The following is a 14,277-nucleotide window of genomic DNA, read 5'->3' as shown; positions in this document are numbered from 1 at the left end:
ATTACTGAGTGTGCGTACTCACACTCACCTGTGCTGTTTCTGTTCTCTGCCAGCAGTACCAGGTCTAACAGCTGAAGATGGTGACCACCTGGGGACCCAGGACTTGGCGGCTCCGGTGTTCTTCAGGTCCGTTGGCGGTGAGGGCCGTGTGGGATCCGGCTCGGTTCTGGACGGGCGTCTCCTATCCTCAAGCCTGCCCACACGTCACCCAACGTGTAATTGACTGTAGTCCCAAACTGATTGTTGTCTGTATTCCGTTGTGCACAATTTACAACATTAAATTGTTACTGTTTGGCTTATCCATTGCCTGTTATATGATATAGTCAGTTTGTTCTATGATAAATATTAAAATGTTAAGTAATATGTAATACTATTACATTCTGATGGTATTATATGTAGTTACAGTATAATAATGTATATTTCATAATAATAATGTGAGTAAAAATATCGTTTGTAACCTGGGATGAAATAAATAAATCAATCGATAGTGCGAGATATGACAGAGACAACAAAACTAAGCAAAAACAAATATAAAAACAAAACAAGCACCCAAATAAAAGAACACTTTCAGACTCCAGATGTCTAGTTAATGGTTCTAAGTAAAGTATAAATACGTAGTGAAAAATAACTAAACCATTGGTTCCACCAACGGCACTTGTGTTTTGCATGCAGCTGTCAAGCTCACCAGGCTTTGGGGGTGTGAAAAGTCAATGATGCAATTGGGAAATCCTACATGGGCTAGACAGTCTCATTTCAGAATGGTTGGTTCAGCTTCTGCTATCTCTGAAGGCCAGATTTTCGTGGGCCACGACTTTAGATGGGTGCAGCCCCTGAATTGGGATGCAGTTTATGAGTAGGCGTGATGGTTATCATGCATTTTATGATTGTGCCAGCAACTCTTATCGCATGACCAGAAGTTAGGCACCCCAGACAATTAGGACACAACCAGGTCATAGCTTTATGATGTTGATTTTAGAGGAATGGCTTCCTCCTTGGTCAGATGTGGGTGATGTCACATTTTCATCTCATGCCTCACCTCCTTTATCACTTCCTCTGTTAAGATAAGCGATAAGAGATAAGATATTCTTCTATTAGTCCCACACAGGGAAGTTTGCAGTGCCACATCAGCATTGATAATAGAATTGTGCAACAACCAGGCAAAGTGTGCAAATACAGTAGAAGGCAAACCAAAATACCTAGGCATGGCAAATCGAGAGAAAAGCATATCGAAAAATACAGTGTACATTGTAAGGAGCCATTCATACTATGAGGTGAAATGAGTGGTGTTGCCAAACATAGCAGAATCTCAAAAGTCTCTCTAAAATGCTGGTGTCGCAGACCGAATGTTCCGCCTTTTGCATCTGCGCATGCCTCATTTCGGACCACAGCCGCACATCTGAGATGGAGTCTCTTCACCCAAAGCAATCAAATGGATTAATGGGATTATTAACCATCACATGATGAAGGTAAAAGCTCTTAAATCATTCTAAAGTCAGTTTTAAGCAGAAACTAGGCTGTTCTAAGCAGAAACTAGGCGAAATTCTGTGACGCTTTGAAATGTCAGACACGCAGTGAACGCATCAGCTAGCAGCTCGTTTAGCCACGGCGTTCTGATCGCTTCCGCCGCCTTTTGTGATGAAATAATGCTGAATGTATGTGGAAATTATTATTATACACAAGCTTCAGATATGTGTCACTGAGATAGATGATGACTGGTGTGCAGTTTGAAACAGAAACAAGGTGTTAATCCGTAAACTGCGTCATCAGGGGGGACCGATTTTTCGGGGAACCGTTCCGCCTGCGTCACTGCCGAAGGCTCGCTCCAGAGGTCCAAATTTCCTGTCTTGAATGCTGGTTGATGTCGTTCAGCAGAAGGCGATGTTGTACTGTGGAGCTTGACACAGTCCACTCAGTTACTGTTGGACATAGTTCAACTTTCACCATCGGAGGTTGGATGCATTGGTGGCGCACTCTGCGGAGCGGTTGCATAGGTTGGTATAGCTGATCGTCAACTCAATGTTTGTGACGTCAGCCTATATAATCTCAAGATAACTGCGATTGCTTCATTTGTGACAGGTTCTACATATTCCTTGACATTTGAGATAAGATGAGATATACTTTATTGATCTCACAGTGGAGAAATTATGTTTGCACTCCAGTTACCTCAGACAGCAATTAGTCCACAGTTATTACTTGTTTACTGTAATAATGGCACACATCAGAATTAAAGACAGCACATACACATTTGACATTGTTTATGTGCACTAAGTTTGAAGAAGTCCATTATCCGAATTGAGGCAAGTGGGTGAAGGTCATGCAGCAACCCTGAGATGCGCCCCCATCAGCTTGGGGGGGGAGTGTTGGGGGCAGCAGCTAAAACTGCACCACCCCTGCAGAAGGGGAAAGGAATGACGTGAGTAGAAGCTGGAGTGGGGGGTGTTTGATGGGGGTGGGGGGAAGGAATGGAGCATGCTTCAATCCTATGAAAACAGTTTATTGTCTTTGTGAGTTGAGATAAGAAACAGCCAAATGTTCCCCAGACCGAAGAAATTCCTCTGGAGGAAAACGGTCGGGCAATTTGACCTTCAGGCTTGATAAGCCTGTAGTGTTGTGGTTTGAGCAGTGAAAAACACTTTTAACAGTTCCACTTGAACAACCAAATCCCAATTATGAATTAAGAATATTCAAGCAGTAACGGCGTACTAGTAGAGGTCACGTGCATTTGTCAGAGATTTTAAGCATGTTGAATATTTTTTCCTGGACCACCACAAACGTTAGCGTCGCCCGACTGACGTTGACTTAGCTCCTGTTGAGTCTGGAGGAAATTGGTGTTGATTGATGTTGAACAACTTTTCACTCTCCATCGGCAAACTCTAGGTTAATCGTCGGAGTGTGATTGCACCATAAGTGAACGATAACCAAAAGTATTGCAGTTTGTTGCCCTGGAATACACATCAGTAAATTCATTCACTTACTGGCATTGTGATCCTGAGCTTAAATTTGTATAAATTCGGTCCTAATTCCACGAATATTTAAAGTCAATATGCGTTTAACGGTAACCAGTTTCTGGAATCTTTTGGAATCTTCTGTGATGTTTAAAAAAGCCATTTGTTTGGACTATGGGAAACACTTGGCCTGGAATTCTATATTGCAGTGATTCTTTTAAAATATTTTGTAAAGAAATAAATTACACTTTACATATTTTTGGATGAAATGGAACATGCACAATTGAGGAAAATGCAGCTTGAATGTTTTGAGCCAACATATATATGTATATTTAATTTGTCAAAATTTAACTGACAAATGCATTTTTTGGCACAGTTCTATTTAACAAGACTGAAAAGTCAATTAATTAAAGCAGCTGAGTTTCATCTGGGCCCCGTTGGCATGCTCAAGATGACTAAAATATGAAAAACAGCATCACTGCTGATTAAGAAAAATTGTAGCGGAAGCAGCGAGGCAGTAATGAAGGAGTCTCCTTGATGTGGCGGACAACAGACGCCACAGTCCCTCCTCGTCCTGCTCGATGATGGCCAGCTTATCTCGGGGAGTTATCCAAAATCCCTCTCAGAACAAGTACCCTTGAAACGTCAGCACCATAATGTATCATGAGGCTCCTTCTGGAATACAAGACGAGTTGGCGCTGCTGGACCACCGCTCCATCTCTTGCTGTTTTTTTTTTTTTTTAAACTGAACATAGTCCAAAACCTACTGATAAATATGTATTTTACATTCGGCATCTTTAGACGAGTGATAGCTGCTCCTGTACCTAAGCTTGTACAATTTTTTTTATTAATTATTTTTTGTGTGTGTGTGTGACAGCAAATTCGCAACTTTGATAGTGAAGTTTTTTTTTTTTCTTCATTTTGTGTGATAATTTCTAACTAACACCTGCACATGTCAGTAGCGCTGTGAGTGACACATTCTCACCGTCTTCAGCAATGGATGCTTGCTGCATTTTTTTTTTTTTCCTTTTTGTGATAGTTTGGGTACAACACCTGCAAAAAATCATAATAAAATTGCTTCTTTGTGCATATTTTGAAATGCTTTGATTACATTTAACACCTCAGAGCCAATTTGCAACTTGGACACTGCACTGAAATGTAATTATTTCTTAGAATAATGTGTTTTTCATCAAGTATCTGATTTAATGTCACATTTGCTTCTTTTTCTTGCAGCTAATAGAGTATTTTATTCAAAGCACAGCTTACTACAAAGTATTTTTTATTTTGGGCAATTATACTCATAACGTGTTATTTTCAAGTTTTTTTTATTTTTGGGCACATATTATGTGTTGAGCTATTTAATTTTGAGCTGAAACATTTTTATGCAGGGATATTTTGCTGAGAAGCATTGTCTTTTTTGTTGCTTGAGTGAGAGTTAAGTCCCTTGCTCAATGGCACCACAGGAGTTGGAATGATGTTGTTGCTTTTCCAACATCATCTCAAGAACTGTTGTTGAAGGTCATGCACAGGCTTTTGCTCAGTTTGCTAAATTTTTTGGGTTTATAATTGTTGTGGATTCTGCAATCTCTGAAACGGATGAAAAATGTACAATTTGATTGATGATAAATTTGGCTATTTGGGTCAGTTCAGCAACACCACCCAACATCCAGGTTCTAAGATGGGTTTCCACTTTTACCAGTTGTAAAGATCCCACCGCAAACTGCACTTGGGATTTTTGTCCAATTGTCTTGGAAAGTGCCTCGCCCACCATGGAGCTATATAATGCTGCTTCAACATGTCACATTAGCATGATTATGTCACAGCATTGCCATAAGGCACCACCACAACATCATCTAGACCAGACAAAACATCTATGAAAATCACCACGTCAATACCAGTGTGTAGAGGAAGAACGTCTTCTGTCAGGCATTCTTGACTTCATCTTATGGGCATGTATGGTGGAGTTTGCAAACAGCATGGTTACTGATTTGAGCCTATTATTTTGCCTTATATATCGCCAAGAATGCTCTTCACTCAGCCTCAGGCTGCCATTAAACCGCCAACTCAGATTTTTGTCTTCCTGGAACACAATGTTGTATCATGATATCTTGTAACATATCATGGCGTGGTGCCAGATGCCGTCAGGACTCACTGAGTCAACACTTTGGCGTGCGTCGTGTTGAACGTTGTGACGCCAGACCATCCCCCCCCCCAAAGTACATCTCATTTGCACATTTGAAACAAACTCGCATATGAACATTTTCTTGTTTGAAGCATTGAACAATCTGTCAATCACATGTTGACCATATGTTGCTAAGGTTTGCATGGTTGGGAATTATATATTCTGTAATTGTTGCCATTTGTGATATCCTGGGAGGGTAGCAACCAAGTAGGAAAAAGCTCAACTCGAAACTCATCATTCTTAGTGTCCTTTGGATCCACTCGTTTTTGCTTTGTGTCAAAGTTGGATGTAGTTTTAAATCACAAGAACTAGCAATACTGCCATAGAAACGGTCAACCATGGACTTTGTCAAAATACAACTGTTTTAAGATATAATTTGTGTTTTAGCTGAAGAAGATGCTGTGCTGAAACTAAGACAAAATCAGCATTTCAGTAAGACACATGTCAAAAACAGGGTGGGGGGTGGGGTGGGAGCTGTTCCCAAATAATACCAAACACTTGCTGGTTCCATCTTCTCAAATGTCCTAATTTGCTGTTTATCTATTTTTTCTTCCAATACAAAATAAATAAAATAATAAATAACTATTCAGTATATTTGGGGTTTGTGGCTGTTTGTTGGAGAGAGTTGGACATTTTCAGTTTTATCTGATATTTTTAAAGAAATCTGTTTAATAGGTGCATTGAACTCTAACCCTTCATATGAGCCAAATGACCTGTTTGTACCCCGTTCCTGATAAGCTTCTTCTCTTTCTCTTAAAGCCATCAATCTCTCCTGAAAAAAAAGCGGATTAATCTGGGATTGTTGGGTTGGGATAAGATCTGTCCTTCCTCCCAAAGAACATAACAATCTGCTCTGGAGAATAAATGGGGATTAATAATAATCACAGGGCAGTGGTATGTCATGTTTTTGATGATCCTATGTCTATCCTCTGATGCCATTCTTTTGTTTGACCTTTTGTAATGACTGTTTCATGCAGTAGAATGGAATTATCTCAATATGACACAAAGCACAGGATATCTGACATGCATGGGTAATGCTTCTGCAGAGGACAGCAGCATTGCATAGTTTGGAAGCTTTTGGCAAGGGTTGTATTTGTGCAGCAGATAATGTCAGCTTTCAATGCCTTAATCATTAAAGCAGACTTAACCCTAATATTATGATATGGGGGTTGATGGAGTATCATCTCGTCAAAATGAGTATGTTGATCCTCCGAAAATGTGCTGCAGGACATGGAGCTGCATTATTATTGATTGGTTGCTTGGTTGGATGGTCACTATTCTCTTCTGACTGGTTTATAAAGAGAGGTTTAAAAGATTTAGTTCTTCAAACATCCCTGGTTTCCCTTTTTCTTTTTTTCAGGTAGACTGCTGGAGCAAAGCCTGCATGCACAGTGGTTTGTTTTTAGGTCCTACAAATACAGTCACAGGTGCAAGAAGCTCAAACTGTGACGATATGTCTTGTATCCACAGGAAAGGGAAAATACTGCTGCGTTTCTTATGTCATTTTACCATCAGGCCTCGCAAAGAATGGGCACATGGGAACTCGGCTTGCATGCGTTATTTTCTGAAGCCCGAAACAATGTGTGGTTTGTGGCTTGCTTGTTGTTTCTTAGTGGGAGTGAATTGGTGAAAAGGTGTGGGGGAATTAACACTTCAATGAGCTGAACAACAGAATATCCAGAAATACCTTCTGTGGTTCACACTGTCCCAGCGTTTGATTGATCACACACAGTATGAGTTCGGATGATTGGAAATTGAGAAAGTTGCACGGTGTTACTTGATGACAACTTGAAACCCATAGTGCCATAAGGACTGTGTGTAAAGACAACAAACTGTTGTGTGCCCATCTGTTGTGTTTCTCAAGATGGTGGGTCTGGTTGCCATAAATCAGTTATCTCAGCCTCGGTTTACTCAAGTTCCATTGGTTCTGTTCTTGGCTTAGTTTGGGATGTCTGTTTTTGCCCATTTTTAGAAGATTTACTTGGGTTTTAACATTGAATTCCCTTTATGTTTTGTTTGCTTCATAGCTTTATATTCAGTTCATATCGAGATTCATTATTCATTTTTGCTGCTTGGCCAGGTTTGGGTCGCATGGGCAGTAGACCAAGCAGGTTTATTCCACATTTCTTCAACCTTGGCTAAGTAGTCTAACTCTTCGTGGGGGATCCCAAGACCTGGAAAGGCTAGGGATGCTTGGAGAACTCACAGGCCTGGAAAGGTTTTGGGATCAGGCAAATATAATTCCTCCAGTGTGTCCTGGGTCTTCCCCAGGGTCTCCTCCACTTGGCCATGCCTGGAAGACCTCTCTATGGAGATGACGCCCGAACCATGTCAGCTCTCTCTTTTCAATGAGACACCCTGTCCAGGAGTGTAAGCCTGAATATCCGACGGAGGAATTTCATTTCCACTGCTTGTATCCACGACCTTGCAATTTCAGTCATTACTTAAAGTTCTTGGCTATAGGGGCGGTTAAGAGCGTAAATCAACTGCTAAATCAAGAGTGTTGCCTTCTGACTTGACTCTTTCTTCACCACAATCGACGAGTATAGCATCCATAAAACATCAGACAAAGCCCCAATCCATCAATCAATCTCACACGCCAACTTACCCAAACTCGTGAACAAGACCTGGAGATACTTGATCTCCCCCAGCAGGGGCAATTATTCTCCACTGACCCATTCATGAGGTTGAGATTCAGTTAGCCTATTATTCACTTTGATTTGGATTCAGGTAGCTTTATATTCAAAGAATTTTAGATTCAGTTAACTTAAAATTAGTTTTATATTAGGTCCATTTTATATCGATTTAATTTTATGTTTCGTTAGCTTGATAGTCTGTTGGTTTTTGGTTTAGTTGGATTCATGCTTATTATTCATTTACTTTTCAATTTGGTTTAATAAATATACAGACTTCTTCTAGACTGAATTGTTTTATATTCAGTTGGTTTTATGTTTTGTTAGCTTGATAGTCTGTTGGTTTTTGGTTCAGTTGGAGTCATGCTTATTATTCATTTGCTTTTCAATTTGGTTTAATAAATATACAGACTTCTTATAGAATGAACTGTTTTATATTCAGTTGGTTTTAGATTTGGTTAACTCGCAGTTTGCCTTATATTCTGTTTTATACTGATGTCATTTTGTTTTCCTTTCGCTTATTTATGCAGTTAGGTTTGATTGAGTTCACGTTATACTAAGTTGGTTTCAGATTAAGTTGGATTTGGATTGTTAGCCTTATTTTTAGGTGGATTTTAGATTCCATGAACTGGCTGTTCGCTTGTTTGGTTCCATCAAAGCCCTTGAATTCTGGCAGAAGAAGCCATGCAATGATGGACCATAAGCTCTGCAAAAGGAAAATATATTTTAGACAGTGGTTCCAGAACACACCTGAAAATGTCACGGTGAAGATGGATTGCCATAATATCTGATATAAAAGTGCAAAGAGTTTCTTCTTTTGCATTATTATTGTGTATTAGGAATATTTAGCAATAATGCTATGCTGTGAAATATATTTATCCAAACCCTTGGCTGCTGGTTTAGGACCACGGTGTGCAATAATAAATTCCCCAAGGTATCAAACACACTGATCGGTGTCACATGAAAGACCTCTGATGATTTTATGTGGTATATTACACAGGCTGAATGGCTCAAGGTCCCTTGGATGTGTGTTTCCATGTACAATATACAATTTTTTTTTGCACAAAAAAAAAAAAAAAAGAATTAAGATAGTAATATGTGCATTTTTTTTTTCTTGTACAGTCAATTGGACATCACCTGGTATCACAGAAGAGTGGCTTGGTGGAGGGAAGCGTGCCGTAAAGGAAGCACTACATTTGGGCATCTGCCAGCAAAAGACTGAGAACTGAACTCAAGCAGGACCTTCGGCAGCGGGCGGTAAGAGGAGGAGGCCATGTGGACCGCACGCCTGCTTGTCCTCGCCAGCCTCTTTGCACCAGCCGCTCTGGGTAAATTTGAATCATTTTACAGTGTGTGTGTGTGTGTGTGCGTGTGTGTGGATGTGTGTGTAGAGACTACACATTTGCGTTTCATGACTTGCTCGGGTTTGAAGCCGTATCGGAATTTCACCCGTTGCTACTTAAGTGCCCGTCTGTCAGCCAAGTGAGATAAAAGCCTCTGACTTTTTTGTCTGTCTCATTTTCACCGTCTATCCAGTTCTTCTCACTAATTTGCAGTTTTTACTCCTTTAACTCGCCCAAAGTTTCCCTCTACAACTTTATCAGCTTTTTGCTTTCTTTCGCCTATTCTTCATTTTTAGATCCGTCACCCTTTCACCTGCTGATTTAAAAAAAAAAAAAAAAAAAAAAAAAGGAAAGTTGTTTCTGAAGAGTAGTTAACACTTCTTCCACTTTGAGGTGCGCGTACAAGATTGCAGGAGGAGAAAGGACTAATTTTTGAATCATCACCTGAAGATCTTAAGATTCATTTGCAACCGTTTTCCTTTTCTCACCTCTTGGCAAGCGGAGTTTTACAGCATTTCCCTTGTGCCTCTGTGGATTGTTGCGGGTGCAAAGTAAATGAAGTCATTTAAATTCAGATTAAAGGAAGTCGGCGGTGGTGGTGCGGCGGCGCGGTGGCTTGTGTGTGTGTGGACTGGGTGGTTGGTCACAATCAAGTAGGATTTAGATGTAGGGAGTGTTGGGAGTGAGGCAATGGCCCATAAAGGTGTTAATTTGATATGACTAAAACCATTAACAGGAGATTTGAAGGTAATTGAATTGTTTTTGTGGACTTGTATCTACAGAAGATGGTGACAAATGCGATAAATGTGTTCACCATCTAGTGCGAATGAAAACAAACCTCACCGGCATCGTACGTTTTCCTTAAAGGACAAACTTAGCTCCGCCACAGGAAAAACACCTTTGTTGAAAGCCTTAAGGACAAGTTGGAACATGTCCTGCCTGTTAAACAATTTCTCATATACTCACTCCACTGAAAGCCATCAAAAGCCACCTGGATTTTACAAATGGTTATCAACACGGAGGTGTTTTTCCTGTGCCGCCACACTGCGTCGGCTGCGTCCCGACGCGCGGATCCGTCCGCACGTCTTTCATTAAAAAAATCTCCTTTAACAGTGGAATATCCGGATAAAATGCTGAAACCGACTTCTTCTTAAACTTCTCTGTTCTCTCACGACATCCTGGATCAATAGAGCCTGAAATGTGGAGGTTTTCAGCTTGAAACAGGCTGACGATGGCGGCTGAGAGCGCTGAGCGACGTCTCGCACCGTGGGAAGTCCTTAAAGCGACAGAATCACCTCAAAATCTCTCATCAGCCGTTAAAATTTTCACTGAAAACCAGCTTAATTTTTCGAACCGTGTCCACTTCGATGTGTCTCACAGGTTTAGAAAAATTTTGATCAAACAACGCGCCAGTCTCTCAGCAACTTCTCAGACAAAGGAGTTCCGACGAGGGGCTGGACGACTCCTCCCACAAGGAGTGCTCACAGGCGAATGACGTCACCGACAGGCGTGGAAAAACTCACGCATGCGCACGAGGGTTCAAGCATGTCTGACGTAAAAACATATGAATGAAATCCATATAGTTTTGAAAAAAATAAAAAGGACCGTTACTTTATTGACAGCCCTCGTACATCAATATTTAGCAGATCCTCCTTTTGCAGAAATAACAGCCTCGAAATGCTTCCTTTAGCTTCCAGTGAGAGTCTGGATTCTGGTTGAAGGTGTTTTGGATCATTCTTCTTTACAAAACATCTCCAGTTTAGTTCCGCTTCCTTTGCTTAATAGCTGCAAACCGTTACACTCATAAAGTTAGTTAAGACTATCTTTTTATTCTCCACTTGCATGAACAAACTACCTGTTGGGGATGTTAACTAGATCTTCATCCATTCTTCCAAACTGACAGGTTGTCTCCAAATTTCTTGGGGCCAAACTAACTGAATTTAACACCTGGGCAAAAGGTACAAGATGACTTTACATGTTGTGGTGATGAGGTTACCCAGTGCATACTGTACTCGGAGCAAAGCATGGGATTTGCTAGTTCTTGACTGCTTGATTTGTTGTTTTTTTTAGTGATATCACACTTGATGAGCTTTGGGTAATGACCAAAAGAACAAAGTCATGGATACAAGCGGTGGGAATGAGATTCCTCCATCAGGTATCTGGGATATCAATCCACAAAAGGGTGTGAAGCTTGACTATTCGGGAGAGACTGAGTAGAGCCACTGTTTCTTTGCATGAAATGGAACCCCGCTGAGGTGGTTCGGGCATCTAGAAAGGATGCTCCCCTTGGGTGTCTCTAGGGAGGTCTTTCAGGCATGTCCAACTGGAAGGAGGCCCCTGGAAAGACCCCAGACACGCTGGAGGGATTATATTTCTCACATGACTTGGGAATGCCTTGGGATTCCCCCAGGAAGGGTTCTAGGACTTATGGATAGGGAAGTGTTGATTGAGCTGTTTGGTCAACTGCCACTGTGACCCAGACAAGTGGCAGAAAATGGCCTTCAAAACTCATATGCACCATATGTGTGTAAGACAGGACACTGGAGCTGGTGTTTGTGGAGAGATAATAAAGTGTCACGTAATTTTAATTGAAAACAACGCATGCGTACATACTATCATACCAGAATATCTAAATCTAGTGAGCACTGCTTCTCGTGTATGCTACATGACCATAGCTGTATAATGTTTTGCATGTGTTTGGGTAGAAAAAAAGGACTTTTCAAAGAATAGAGGAACAAAAAAATAAAGAAATCTGTGATGGCACAACTGCTTGGCTGCGTTGTGATTTTATTTATTTACTTTCCTTGCAGTGAAACATTCGGTGTGCCTTGCACGCAGGTTTATTTCAGTCAAGCAACATTAGACAAAAGTTCTGTCACAGATGCTGTCTCTGGGTGGAAAAAGAAGTAAAACACATTGTTCTGGTGTCAGTGAATAACAATGGAAATGCAGCACTCCACGCACTCTGGCCATGCCTGGGCAGCACATTAATCAAGTGTTTCTGTGCATGTAAAAAGCTCAGGGAAGGATTTTTATATTCAAACCACTTAAAGCCACCCCCTGGAATCAGAAGCGCGGTGGCGATAACGGATGACAGCTCACGGGCCAATCCAAGAGACTAACAGCGCGAAGTCTGACACATTTTTTTATGGTCCAATACGAGTGCATACATCATGCCTGGAAGCAGATATCACGCTGTCGGCTCTAGGCGGGCACATAATGAAGGATGAGTGCAAGCGAGGCAGATGTGAGGCTCGCGCATCTGCTCAGCATATGTGTTTTTATGGCTCTCGCACAACCGTCAGGTAAACGGTTACGCTCCCAAATGTCATTACGCGTTTCCGTATAGATTTGACGCCTGCAACCATGCAACTCACAGGCACCCCCTGCTGCCCAGGGTTATGTAATACCACATTTTTGCAAAAGTAAGCGGTGCAAAACCACAACAGGTGCGGCGCACAGCCCAACGTCAGTCTAGCTTCAGTTGCACTTAATTCATCTTCTCGTGCAAGAACAGCGGGTCCATCCACCAAGGCAGCCCTGGATTTGCCTAATTTATGAAACAAATGATTTATTTTAGGTCATATTTCAAAGCAAGACAAAGTTCTTTGTAGAGCCTACTGAGGCATGTACTGTTTTGTTGTGACTGTGTGATGCCTCTTGATGTACTGAAAGTCAGAGCGCCTTGGAGTGGGTGGCTGTCAGTCATTCATTTACAGCGGTATATTCAGCAGGCACAGCTTTTTTTTTCTCTCTCTCTCTCTCTCCAGACACTTCAGTGCAGCTGTAAATAATTTGTGCGACTGACTGCGATATTATATTCAGAAAAAAAATACCTTTGTTCTATTTAGATGAGTGACATGATAATTATGGTTATGCTGCTTTTTCAGCACACTAATATAGAACACCAGATGCCTCCAAAAAAGATGTTAAAGTTTGTCGATAAAAAGAGTGTATTTGCAAATATACCCCCATTCAGAGACTCTTTGTTGGAGATTATGACGCCTTTAGTGCTTCACAGGGTATGTGTATAAAATAACCAGGATATACCGTTGAAGATGTTGCGTTGTCGTTGAATTGACATGCAACCAATCAACATTTTCCATTCATTGTGCATTGAAATATGAAGGGCCTTTACTGTCACTGTACAAGCCATTAAATTTGTCAGTTAACACTGAACACATAGATCTCAATTGGCTGTATCATGCTTCTTCTCTAGTCCAAGAAAATCCACTTCAAAGTTGAGATCTTGTATATTGCTTGACAAGTTGTGGTGTGTTCCAGTTGTCATATTTTCCCAGTTACACCCACCAAGAACACCACCTAAAGTCAGAATTCCAACTTGACAACTTGTCCAAACCCCACATACCCAGTGTTCAGAATCCCAGATGGTTGTCTGAGTATCAAGGGTTGTGGAAGGTATATTTTTTTTACTGTTGTTTAAGGAATGAATCGTGGACACAGTGTTGTCCAACGGGTGTCTGTGAAGATGATGCTACGGCAGGGGTGCCCAAGTTCGGTCCTCAAGATCTACTTTCCTGACACTTTTAGTTGTCTCCCTGTTCCAACACACCTGAATCCAATGAAAGGCTCATTAAAAGCCTTCTAACGAGTCTTTCATTGGATTCAGGTGTGTTGGAGCTGGGAGACAACTAAGAGTGTCAGGAAAGTAGATCTCGAGGACCGAACTTGGGCACCCCTGTGCTACAGCATAAAATACCGCATAATGTGTTGTGTATCAACTGCTGCTGCTAATACTGGATAACCTGTTTGATGTTGCGTAGAATGATTGCCTAAGCCGCACTACAAACCAAGCAGTCAATTAAGATGCCATCGGTCCTCTTCCATGAGTTCTCTTGGGTGGCCTCCATGTTTTTTTAGCTCTCTACACTCAGAATTTGGAGGTGTTCCTAATTCTGGTGGTGTGTGGAACCAAGAATGCATTTTCCTTGGGTTTGGATGTCTTTCCCATTTGGGAATTCCAACTTATGATGGAACTGGAATGTTGATTGTTCCAACAGGCTGCTTATGATGGTGCTCACTGATGATGATTTCAATAAGTTGTGATCTTTATTGGTAACATTCCCCTTTCAACTCATTGCTAAAGTTTCAAATTCATCCACGTTTTTGAGTGCCATTGTGTATCAAGTGTCCCGTGTCCAAATTATCCAGCC

At 41.2% G+C, this 14,277-nt stretch overlaps 1 long non-coding RNA gene across 1 annotated transcript in view; it reads left to right on the top strand.

Moving 5' to 3' along the window:
• The window catches only part of LOC117505318, a 117,869-nt gene extending 108,899 nt beyond the window's left edge, over positions 1–8,970 (top strand). Inside the window, exon 3 of the long non-coding RNA XR_004559066.1 lies at positions 8,883–8,970. This is a non-coding gene — a long non-coding RNA (uncharacterized LOC117505318). The remainder of the gene's footprint in view (positions 1–8,882) is intronic.
• The last annotated feature ends 5,307 nt before the right edge of the window (positions 8,971–14,277 follow it).

Source organism: Thalassophryne amazonica, chromosome 23, assembly GCF_902500255.1.
Source record: "Thalassophryne amazonica chromosome 23, fThaAma1.1, whole genome shotgun sequence".
Lineage (NCBI taxonomy): Eukaryota > Metazoa > Chordata > Actinopteri > Batrachoidiformes > Batrachoididae > Thalassophryne > Thalassophryne amazonica.
This window is presented reverse-complemented; position numbering and strand designations above follow the sequence as displayed.